The 13,192-nt window shown below is 40.4% G+C and overlaps 1 protein-coding gene across 4 annotated transcripts in view; it reads right to left on the bottom strand.

The window, feature by feature from the left end:
- LOC308490604 (uncharacterized protein) overlaps positions 1-13,192 on the bottom strand; it is a 28,402-nt gene that overhangs the window by 14,137 nt on the left and 1,073 nt on the right. The gene's annotated exons all lie outside the window — the stretch shown is intronic.

Raw genomic sequence — 13,192 nt, 5'->3', positions numbered from 1 at the left:
TCCAAAAAATTGAAGAAAAGACAATACTCCCTAACTCGTTTTATGAGGCCAACATTACCCTGAAACCAAAACCTGGTAAGGATAACACAAAAAAAGAAAACTACAGACCAATATCTCTGACGAATACAGATGCAAAAATCCTAAACAAAATTATACCAAATCGAATGCAACAGTGCATTAAAAACATTATTCATCAGTCATATGCACGATGGCCTTTTGAAGTGCCTGCCTGATCATTTGCAGAAGCTATGTCTGTGTTGTTGGAGGAGGCCATTGAGAGGACATGACCATCCGCTGACACACAAGCTGTACCCGGGCAATTGGAGGTTCTTCATCCCCTCCCCTGTTCTTGGAATGTGCATGTGCCCACCATTCCCATAGTGGAAACCATTTTCAAGGATGCAGCCTTGAGAGAGCCATGTGTTGTTGATCCTATCTGCACTGAACAGTGACTGAAGCCAGGTGTTTTTCCTATCAGGTGTAAAAAATAGTTTCTTCATAGGAATGGCGGCAGCGGGGTGCACTTTTTGAGTTCTCCTCCGGATCTTATCACAAACGGGACATATAACCCATCAAAGGACTCTCTGCTCATCAAGCTGAACAGCTAAGTGACTCGTGCAAGGATTACTTGCAGGTGGGAAAATTGGGCGAGCAGGGGAAGAGGGAAGGGAGCGGAGTGGAGACGCGGCCCACATCTGTGGCAGTGGAAACGCGGTCCACACCTGTGGCTGTGGGGACATGGCCTGCACCTTCGGCTGTGGAAACGCGTCCCGCACCTGCAGCGGTGGAAACATGGCCAGCATCTGCAGCGGTGGAAATGCAGCCTGCATCCGCAGCTGCAGAAACTCAGGGGATCCCAGGACGGAACAGAGAACACAAAAGCCAGGAGGTGGGCTCTTTCCCTGCATCCCACAGCTGATTTCTCCCGCCGAGGGGGCAGCATGTCCAGCATTTGAGGCAATAACCTCAGCTGGGTCCTCCAGTTGGGCCCTAGGCCGGACAAAGGACACGAACTCCATACCTGAGCCCCTCCCCTCCCCTCTTCCAATCCTACCCCTGCCCTTCCAGAGACTTAAACTGGCCCCTGAACTGAGGAGTAGTGTCAGATTACAGAGAAGCCTTAGTGCTCAGGCTCTGGGAAGAGGCTGGGAAGAGTGTGATTTCTGCTGGCCTAGGAGACAAGAATCTCCTCTAACCCCAGCACCACCTTTTCTGGCCTGCGGGAAGAGTGTGACACGGCTGGGTTGGGAGAGAGAAGACCCCTCCATCCCCAGCCCCCACCCTTTCTGGCCTGCCTAGGGCGGGGCAAATACAACCGCGGAGGCACTCCCAGGGATCAGCCGTAAGCGGCAGATGTAGCTCCCGGCTTTCAGCAGCTCAGAAATCTCCCGCCCGCCACAAACACACACACACACACACACACACACACACACACGGAAAAAGTGCCCTAAGACTCAGGAGGACTGGACACAGGGCTGGTGCTGCTACTCTCAGTGCGCATATGTGCAGGCAAGGGGAGAAACTGCACTGACTTTGTAAAAACTACCATCCAGACCCCTCAGCCCCACGCATCTAAATCTACAGTCCCAACGTCATTCTGGGCACCAGGTGACTGGCTCTGCCTGCACAATACGCAGGGGACTCTGGTACAGCAGAGGACAACCTGGAGAGTACTTGGCGGGCTTAAGTCAAGACTGGCGCTGCTTTTTGTTTTGTTTTGTTTTGTCTTTATATCTTTAATATCTTTGCCTGTGTTGAGTGGAGGTTGTTGGTTGTTTTTACATGTGAATGTATTTGATTTTTTCTTTGTTTTTGTTGTTGTTGTTGTGCGTGGTGATTTGCTCTGTTCTGAAATTGCCCTACTAGGGCCCAACCTAAGAGGCACAAGATTCAACATATCCAGAGGCCAACTCCAGACCAAACCAGAGTACTCCCAGGTTTGACCTACAAGTCACAAACCCAGAGGGAATTCTCCACAGGCACAAGAGCCCATAGAGGCCAAACCTATTTAAGCAGTCAACCCTCACGCAGCAGAACACCCTGCGGTGGGCAGAGCCAAGTCTCACAACTAGTCAGCCTCTGAATTAACTCCACCTATTCACAAGTGAAAAGCAATTAAAGACCTTCTCTAACAGGACAATATACATGACACAAGAGTCACCTTTGGAGCACACGCAGAGGAGAAGAACGAAGTAGTGCAAGTCAAATATAAAGGACACATACTACATAAGGTAACCCAGCAAGAACTAAGAACTCTAGGGGAATCTACCTAATACATCAAAACAAACGCAGAGAGTCAGCCAGAATGGGGAAACAAAGAAACATGTCCCAAATAAAAGAACAGAAAAAACCTCCAGAAGTGGAACCAAATGAAACAGAGTTAACCAACCTATCAGAGACAGAGTTCAGAACACTGATGATAAGAATGTTTAAGGAGCTTAGAAACGACATAAAGAAGGACGTAGAAATCATAACGAACAACCAGTTAGAACTAAAGAACACAATTACCGAAATAAAGAACTCACTTGAAGGAATTAACAGCAGGTTAGATGAAGCAGAGGATCGAATCAGCAACTTAGAAGACAAGTTAGCAGAGATCACCCGAACAGAACAACAGAAAGAAAAATGAATAAAAACAATGAAGATGGTTTAAGAGACCTCTGGGATAACATCAAGCACAACAACATGCACATCGTAGGAATATCAGAAGATGAAGAGAGGAAGCAAGGGATTGAGAACATATTTGAAGTAATAATGGCCAAAAACTTCCCTAACCTGATGAAGGAAGCCAACATACAAGCCCAGGAAGTGCAGAGAGTTCCAACCAGGATAAACCCAAACAGGTCCACACCAAGACACATTATAGTTAAAATGGCAAAGCTTAAAGACAAAGAATCCTAAAAGCAGCAAGAGAAAGACAGAGGGTTACATAAAAGGGAACTCCCATAAGATTATCAAATGACTTTTCTACAGAAACATTGAAGGCCAGGAGGGAGTGACAGGAGATACTCAAAGTGATGGAAAACAAAGGCCTACAACCTAGATTGCTTTATCCAGCAAGGCTATCATTTAAAGTTGATGGAGAGATAAAGATCTTCCCAGAAAAGAATAAGCTAAAGGAATTTATTACCACCAAGCCAGCATTGCAAGAAATACTAAAAGAACTTCTGTAAATAGAAGAAAGATGAAAACAATCTAACTACAAATTTTAAAATGGCAATAACTATGTACCTATCAATAATCACTTTAAATGTAAACGGATTAAATGCTCCAATCAAAAGACATAGGGTGGCTGAGTGGATAAGAAAGCAAGACCCTTGCATATGCTGTATACAAGAGACTCACCTAGGATCAAAAGACACACACAGGCTGAAAGTGAAGGGTTGGAGTAAGATATTTCATGTAAATGGAAATGAGAAAAAAGCTGGAGTTGCAATACTTATATCTGAAAAAATAGACTTTAAAATGAAGAACATATTAAAAGACAAAGATGGGCACTATATAATAATAAAGGGATCGATCCGACAAGAGGACATAACCCTAGTAAACAACTATGCACCCAACATAGGAGCACCTAAATATATAAAACAGATTGACTGACATAAAGACAGAGATCAACAGTAACACTAGCATAGTAGGGGACTTCAACACACCTCTGACAACAAGAGACAGGTCTTCCAGACAGAAAATCAATATGGAAACAACACCCTTAAATGATACATTGGACCACTTGGATATAGTCCGTATTTTCAGAGCATTTCACCCCAATGCTGCAGAATACACGTTCTTCTCAAGTGCACATAAAACAGTTTCCAAGATAGACCATACATTAGGCCACAAAACAAGTCTTGATAAATTTAAGAAAATTGAAATCATACCAATTGTCTTTTCTGACCATAGTGCTATGAAATTAGAAATGAACTACAGAAAAAAAAAACTGGAAGACACACCAATTCATGGAGGCAGAATAACATGTTACTAAATAATGAATGGGTAAAGCAGGAGATCAAGAAAGAAATCAAAAGATATCTCAAGACAAACGAAAATGAATACATGACAACCCAAAATCTATGGGATGCTGCGAAAGCAGTCCTAAAAGGGAAATTCACAGCATTGCAGGCCTACCTAAAGAAACAAGAAACATCACTAATCAACAGCTTATCTTCACACTTAAGGGATCTGGAAAAAGAACAGCAAAATAAGCCCAAAGGGAGCACAAGGAAGGAGATAATAAAGATCAGAGTGGAAATAAACGAAATAGAAACCAGAAAAACAATACAAAAGATCAATGAATCCAAGAGTTGGTTCTTAGAGAAGATAAACAAAATTGACAAATCTTTAGCCAGACTCATTAAAAAAAAGAGAGAGAGGACCCAAATAAATGAAATCAGAAATGAAAGAGGAGAAGTGACAACAAACACCACAGAAATACAAAAAATTTTAAGAAATTACTATGAGCAACTATATGCCAACAAATTTGACAACCTTGAAGAAATGGACAATTTTCTAGAGGCGCACAACCTTCCAAGGCTAACTCAAGAAGAAACAGAAAGCCTGAACAGTCTGATTACCACCAGGGAAATTGAATCAGTAATCAATAATCTCCCAACAAACAAAAGCCCTGGACCAGATGGCTTTACAGGTGAATTTTTCAAAACGTTCAAAAAAGAATTATCACCTATTCTCCTCAAGCTCTTCCAAAAAATCCAGAAGGAAGGAAGACTCCCAAACACTTTTTACGAAGCCACTATCACCCTGATCCCAAAATCAGACAAAGACACCACAAAAAAAGAAAACTACAGGCAGATATCGCTAATGAACATAGATGCAAAAATCCTCAGCAAAATATTAGCGAACAGAATTCAGCAATACATTAAAAAGATCATACACCATGATCAAGTGGGATTCTTCCCTGGTATGCAAGAGTGGTACAACATCCGCAAATCAATTAATATGATACACCACATTAACAAAATGAAAAATAAAAATCACATGACCATATCAATAGATGCAGAAAAAGCATTTGATAAATTCCAGCAGCCATTTATGATAAAAACCCTTAAGAAAGTGGGAATAGTGGGATCACATCTCAACACAATAAAGGCCATATATGATAAACCCACAGCTAACATCATACTCAATGGGGAAAAGCTAAAACCATTCCGCCTAAGATCAGGAACAAAGCAAGGTTGCCCACTTTCTCCACTTCTATTCAACATAGTGCTGGAAGTTCTAGCCACAGCAATCAGACAAGAGAAAGAAATAAAAGGCATCCAAATTGGTAAGGAGGAAGTAAAATTATCATTATATGCAGATGATATGATACTATATATAGAGAACCCTAAAGACTCCACCAAGAAACTATTACAGCTGATAGATGAATTTAGTAAAGTAGCAGGATATAAAATTAATATTCGGAAATCAGTTGCATTTGTATATACCAATGATAAAATAGCAGAAGAAGAAATTAAAAAAGCAATCCCATTTATAATTGCTCCAAAGACTATAAAATACCTGGGAATAAATTTAACCAAAGAAGTAAAAGATCTGTACTCAGAAAATTATAAGACACTGAAGAAAGAAATGAAACAAGATACAAATAGATGGAAACACATACCATGTTCATGGATAGGAAGAATTAATATAGTTAAAATGTCCATACTGCCTAAGGCAATATACATATTCAACACAATTCCTATCAGACTACCAACGACATTTTTCACAGAAATAGAACATATAATCCTACAATTTATATGGGACCATAAAAAACCCTGGAAAGACTCAGCAATCTTGAGAAATAAGAACAAAGTGAGTGGTACAACAATACCTCACATCAAATTATACTACAAGCCTACAGTAATCAAAACAGCATGGTACTGGTATAAATCCAGACATATAGATCAATGGAACAGAATAGAGAGTCCAGAAATAAATCCAGGCCTATGTGGCCATTTAATCTATGACAATGGAAGCAATAATGTACAGTGGGGTAAAGACAGTCTATTCAATGAATGGTGCTGGGAAACCTGGACGGACACATGCAAAAAAGTGAAGCTGGAACACCTCCTTACACCATGTACAAAAATAAATTCAAAATGGCTTAAAGACTTAAATGTAAGATCTGAAACCATAAAATACCTACAAGAAAATATAGGAAGAAACTTCACAGACATTACCCGGAGTAAGATTTTTACTGATATATCCCCTCGCGCAAGGGAAGTAAGAGAAAAAAATAAACATATGGGATTACATCAAACTAAAAAGTTTTTTCACAGAAAAGGAAACCATCAATAAAACAAAAAGGGGGCTGGCCCGGTGGCTCAGGCGGTTAGAGCTCCATGCTCCTAACTCTGAAGGCTGCCGGTTCAGTTCCCACATAGGCCAGTGGGCTCAACCACAAGGTTGCCAGTTCAATTCCTCGAGTCCCGCAAGGGATGATGGGCTCCAGCCCCTGCAACTAAGATTGAACACAGCAACTTGACCTGAGCTCCCGGATGGCACAGTTGGTTGGAGGGCGTCCTCTCAATCACAAGGTTGTTGGTTAACTGACTCCCACAAGGGATGGTGGTCTGCGGCCCCTGCAACTGGCAACGGCAACTGGACCTGGAGCTGACCTGTGCCCTCCACAACTAAGATTGAAAGGACAACTTGACTTGGAAAAAAGTCCTGGAAGTACACACTATTCCCCAATAAAGTCATGTTCCCCTTCCCCAATAAAATCTTTAAAAAAAAAAAAAGGGGGGGGGATCCTTTTGAATGGGAAACGATATTTGCCAATGATATATCTGATAAGTGGTTAATATCACAAATTTATAAAAAACTCACTCAACTCAACCCCAAAAAAACAAACAACCCAATTAAAAAATGGGCAGAGGACATGAAGAGACATTTTTCTAAAAAGGACATACAGATGGCAGACATATGAAGAAATGCTCAACCTCACTAACCATCAGAGAAATGCAAATAAAAACCACAATGAGATACCACCTCACCCCAATCAAAATGGCTATCATCAATAAATCAACAAACAACAAGTGCTGGCATGGATGTGGAGAAAAGGGAACGCTTGTGCACTGTTGGTGGGATTGCAAATTGGTGCAGCCACTATGGAAAACAGTATGGAGGTATCTCAAAAATCTGAAAATGAAACTACCTTATGATCCAGTAATTCCAGTCCTAGTTATCTATCCGGAGAAATCCAAAACTCCAATTCAAAAATCTTTATGCACTCCTATTTTTATTGCAGCACTATACACAATAGCCAAGACATGGAAACAACCGAAATGCCCATCTGTAGATGACTGGATTAAGAAACTGTGGTACATTGATACAATGGAGTATTACGCAGCCATAAAGAAGAAAGAAATCTTACCATTTGCAACAACATGGATGGACCTAGAGAACATTATGTTAAGTGAAATAAGTCAGACAGAGAAAGACAAATACCATATGATCTCATTTATATGCAGAATCTAAAGAAAAGAATAAGTGAATGAACTAATCAGAAACAGTTTTGGAAACAAAGAGGAAAAGCTGAGGGTTGCTAGATGGGTGGGGGGTGGGGATAAGGGGGAAGGTGAGGGGATTAGAAAACAGTCGGTAACCACAAGATGGCCACGGGGTTTTGAAAATTAATTTGGGGAATGTAATCAATAATGTTGTAAAGATTTTGTAGGGTATCCAATGGACACGTGTCCCATTTGGGAGACCACCTCAGGGATGATGTGGATGCCTGATCACTGCACTGTACACCTGAAGCTGAACAATAATGAATGCCAACTATAATTTTATATATATGTATATATATGTATGTATATACTTACAAGAAGCGGAATACAGCATTAGGAATAGAAACAGTGGAAATGTAATGGCTCTGTGCGATGTCAGAGGGATAGTGGATGGGGGGATGGGCGTTCACACAGTGTGAGGGATATAAATGATAAATGTCTAAGTATTACTTTGTCTTGTGCACCTGAAACTAATAAAAATAATTTTAAAAAACATTATTCATGACGACCAAATGGGGTTCATCCCAGGGGCACAAGGATAGTTCAACATATGCAATCCATCAATGTGATACACCACATAAACAAAATAAAGGACAAAAATCATATGATTATATTAATTGATGAAGAAAAAGCATTTGACAAGATACAACATCCATTTATGATTAGAACACTAAATAAAACAGGGATAGAAGGAAAATACCACATAATAAAGGCCATATATGACAAACCCTCAACTAATCTCATAATTAACGGTGTAAAACTGAAGCCTTTTGCTCTACGTTCAGGAACACGACAGGGCTGTCCCCTATCACCTCTGCTTTTCAACATAGTGTTGGAAGTCCTCGCCAGAGCAATCAGGCAAGACAAAGAAATAAAAGGCATCCAAATTGTGAATGAAGAAGTTAAATTGTCACTGTTTGCAGATGACATGATGCTTACACAGAAAACCCTAAAGACTCCACCAAAAAACTACTAGAAACAATCAACGAATACAGTAAAGTTGCCAGCTACAAAATCAACGTACAAAAGTCCACTGCATTCCTATATACTAGCAATGAAATCTCAGAGAAAGGAATAAAAAAAAAAATTTCTTTTGCAATTGCAACAAAAATAATAAAATACCTAGGAATAAACTTAACCAAGGATGTGAAAGACCTATATGCTGAAAACTATAAGACATTTTAAAAAGAAATTAAAAAAGACACAAAGAAATGGAAAGACATTCCATGCTCATGGATTGGAAGAATCAACATAGTTAGAATGACCGTATTACCCAGAGCAATATACAGATTTCATGCAATCCCCATCAAAATCCCAATGGCATTTTTTAAAGAAATAGAACAAAAAAATCATCAGATTTGTATGGAACCATAAAAGACCCCGAATAGCCAAAGCAATCCTAAGAAAAAAGACCAATGCTGGAGGTATCGCACTCCCTGACTTTAGCTTGTACTACAGGGCAACAATAATAAAAACAGCATGGTACTGGCAGAAAAACAGACACACAGACCAATGGAATAGAATTGAGAACCCAGAAATAAACCCACATAAATATGGACAGATAATTTTTGACAAAGAAGCAAAGAACATACAATGGAGAAAAGACAGCCTCTTCAATAAATGGTGCTGGCAGAATTTGAAAGCCATGTGCAAAAGAATGAAACTGGACTGCTATCTGTCACTATGTACCAAAATTAATTCAAAATAAATCAAAGACCTAAGCTAAGACCTGAAACAATAAACTGCAAAAAATAAAATATACGTACTAAACTATGGACCTTGGGTTCAAAGAGCATTTTGTGAATTGGACTCCAAAGGCAAGGGAAGTAAAAGCTAAAATAAATGAATGGAACTATTATCAAACTTAAAAGCATCCGCACAGCAAAAGAAACTATTGACAAAATAAAGAGGCAACCAACTGAATGGGAGAAGAGTTTTTGCAAACAACGCCTCCAGTAAGGGGATAATATCCAAAATATAGAAGAAACTCATACAACTCAACAACAAAAAAACAAACAACCCAATTGAAAACATGGGCAGAGGACCTGAAGAGACATTTCTCCAGAGGACTTACAAATGGCAAATAGACATATGAAAAAATGCTCAACATCACTAATCATCAGAGAAATGCAAATACCACAATGAGATACCACCTCATACCAGTTAGAATGGCTATCATCAACAAGACAAATAGTAACAAGTGTTGGAGAGGCTGTGGAGGAAAAGGAACCCTCATACACTGTTGGTGGGAATGCAGACTGGTGCAGCCGCTGTGAAAGGCAGAGTGGAGGTTCCTCAAAAAATTACGAATAGAATTACCATATGACCCAGCAGTCCCTCTCCTGGGTATCTACCCAAAAAATCTGAAAACATTTATCCATAAAAACACGTGTGCTCCAATGTTCATTGCAGCTTTGTTTATGGTGGCCAAGACATGGAAACAACCAAAATGTCCTTCAATAGATGAATGGATAAAGAAGTTGTGGTATATATACACAATGGAATACTATTTGGCGGTAAGAAAAGATGATATAGGAACATTTGTGACAACGTGGATGGATCTTGAGAGTATAATGCTAAGTGAAATAAGTCAGACAGAAAAAGCAGAGAACCCTATGATTTCACTGATATGTGGTATATAAACCAAAAGCAACAAAAGAACAAGACAAACAAATGAGAAACAAAAACTCATAGACACAGACAATAGTTTAGTGGTTACCAGAGGGTAAGGGGCAGGTGGAGGGTAGAAGATGAGGGTAAGGGGGATCAAATATATGGTGATGGAAGGAGAACTGACTCTGGGTGGTGAACACACAATGGGATTTATAGATGATGTAAAACAGAATTGTACACCTGAAATCTATGTAACTTATTAACAATTGTCAGCCCAATAAATTTTAATTTAAAAAAAAAATCAGGAGGGATATCTTGACTGCAGAGGTTCCCCCTGAGGGATCACAGCCTGGGGCACCAGTGCTGGCAAGAGAGGCCACCATAGCATCTGGCTGTGAACCCAAAGTGGATGGCTCTGTGTGAGATGGAGAGAGGCTGGAGTCCCAGGTGTTCCTCTTGAGGGGTCCACATATGGACTCATGAGCTCTGGGCTCCCGTGCAGGGAGGAACTGAATTTACTGGCTTCAGGGTGAGGGCAGAAGAAGCAGCTCCCTCCTCGGACTGAAGTACTGGCAAGTACCACTACCCATATGGGGAGCAGGCACCAAATCCTCGCTCTCCATTAATCTGGCTAAAACCTTTCACCAGACTGAACCTAACTCACAGGCCTGGCCCGAGCCACTTCCAACAGCTCTTCCACACAAGCGGCCTGCTTCACCCCATGCTATGGATTTTCCTAAAATCTCTCAAAAGTCCACAAACCCCCAACAAGTTGTGGCAGGCCCTGTACCTCTTGCTAAGTGGCGATAAGCCCAGCACAAGTGGCAACGAGTCTCAACTTACATTGTACTTCCCGTCAAGAGGACCCAAGCCTTACATAAGTTGGGGACATTCTTGGCCTGGAACGTAGCTTCAACTAAGTGGCCACAAGCCTGGCACAAGTGGCGGCCGACCTCAGCACCCACTGTGGTGCCCACCAAAGGATCCCAAACCTGGCACTAGTGGCAGTAGGTCTTGGTTCACAGCATAGTCTCTCCAAGGCCAGCACAAGTGGCAATTAACCACAGATCACTTTGTAGATGCCAAGAGGTGGCCCCAAGCCAGACACAAATGACAGCTGACCTGGGCCTGCACCAGAGTTCCTCACCAACGCACCTGGTAGTTGGCTTCAGAGCACCACCCAACCAGCTCCCCAAATGTACACGTGAAGTGCTCACTTGCCTGGCACCAGGGCCCCACTCCAGTGGACTCTTACTCCATGGGGCCAGCCCCCACAGTCAGTCAGACTGAGGATCAACAGCAACCTAGATTCAACTGCAACAGCAGGGCACACACAAGCCACACCCCTAGAGCGCCTGGCTCAGGTGACCAGGGAGACTGCACCACTGGGCCCCACAGGACACCTCCTACATAAGGCCACTCTACTAAGACAAAGGGACATAGCAGATCTACACAGTACATAAAAGCAAACACAGGGAGACAGCCAAAATGAGGAGACAAAGAAACATGTTCCAAGTGAACAAACAGGACAAAACCCAGAAAAAGAACCGAATGAAATGGATATAATCTACCAGGTACAAAGTTCAAAACAATGGTTATAAAGATGATCAATGAACTTAGGGGAGGAATACATGAACTCAGTGAGAACTTCAACAAAGACAGAGTAAACATAGAAAAGAACCACTCAAAAATAAAGAATATAATACCTGAAATAAAGAACACATTAGAGGGAATCAATATCAGATTAAATGAAACAGAGGACTGAACCAGCAATCTGGAAGACAAGTTAGCAGAAAACACACAATTGGAACGGCAAAAAGCAAAAAGAATTTTAAAAAGTGAGGAGAGTTTAAGGGACCTCTGGCACAACATCAAGTGCACCAACATTTGCATCATAGGGGTACCAGTAAAAGAGATTGAAGCAAAGGATTGAAAGCCTATTTGAAGAAATGACAGAAAACTTCCCTAACCTGGTATTGTAACAACTATATAAGATGTCAGAGGAGTAGCAGATTGGGGAAGAGGCGGGTATCACTTTGTGAGGGGTGTAAATGTCTAACTATTACGCTGCTTTGTACACCTGAAACAACAGCAACAACAAAAGGCTAATGGTAGAGACTACAGAGCTTATGAAATGCGTCATGTCTCTATGGATCCTGATTTATGGCTGCAGTGGTGATATAGAGCATCAGAAATGGCAGCTTTTAATTAAATTGTTCTGAGGCAATAGACTATCCAAACAGCAAAATATAAATTTAGGCCTCCAGTTGATGCACAAAGAGTAATTTCAACTGAATAGGCTAAATTGAGAAAGGAAAAATTATCTCTTACAAGTTAACAGAAAACATTTGTGACGTATGTAGTATAGATTTCTCAAAATAAAAAGCACTGCAATAAAGACATAATAAATCCAACTACATTAAAATAAAGGACTCCTATTATCATAATTAATCATAAAAATTGAAGTGACAAGCCACATAGTTGAAAAATTTTTTGAGCCTTCTATAACTGTTAAAATTAGCATACGAATAAGTAAATGGTTTAAAAAGTTAATAAATTATCCTACAAGTTAATGAGAAAAAAATCAACTCAAAAAAAGAGTGAAAAACTCTTGTGTGTACACAAGAATTCCAGAGGCAAACAAACAACACTTTCTAAAAATGCAAGTTAAAATAAAACCCATCCAACTGGCAAAACTTAGTGAGGCTGACACCCCCAAGTGTTAGCAAAACTGTAGAAATTAGTAAACATCGTAAACTACTAGCAGGTGTATAGATTGATAAAATTTTGGAAAACAGTTTGGCATTATAAAGTTTAAACCATTGACAACTTCCAGAAAAAAATTTATTTTATAGGATAGACAAATGAGTACTTATAAACACCCCGGAACACATGACAGGTATGGCTACAGTAGCAATGTGTAATAAGTACAGAAAATATAGGCAAAAACATAAACAAAGAAAAGTCTTCACCAAGAAAATACATATAAAGACATTTCATAGAACACGGCACAGACATGAAAGACATGGGTAAAATTAGAATACATTCTACAAATGAATACACATCATAAT

This window comes from Rhinolophus hipposideros, assembly GCF_964194185.1.
Source record: "Rhinolophus hipposideros genome assembly, chromosome: 21".
In the NCBI taxonomy this organism is placed as follows: Eukaryota; Metazoa; Chordata; class Mammalia; order Chiroptera; family Rhinolophidae; genus Rhinolophus; species Rhinolophus hipposideros.
The sequence above is the reverse complement of the archived record's forward strand: the minus strand, read 5'-3'. Positions and strand labels throughout refer to the sequence as shown.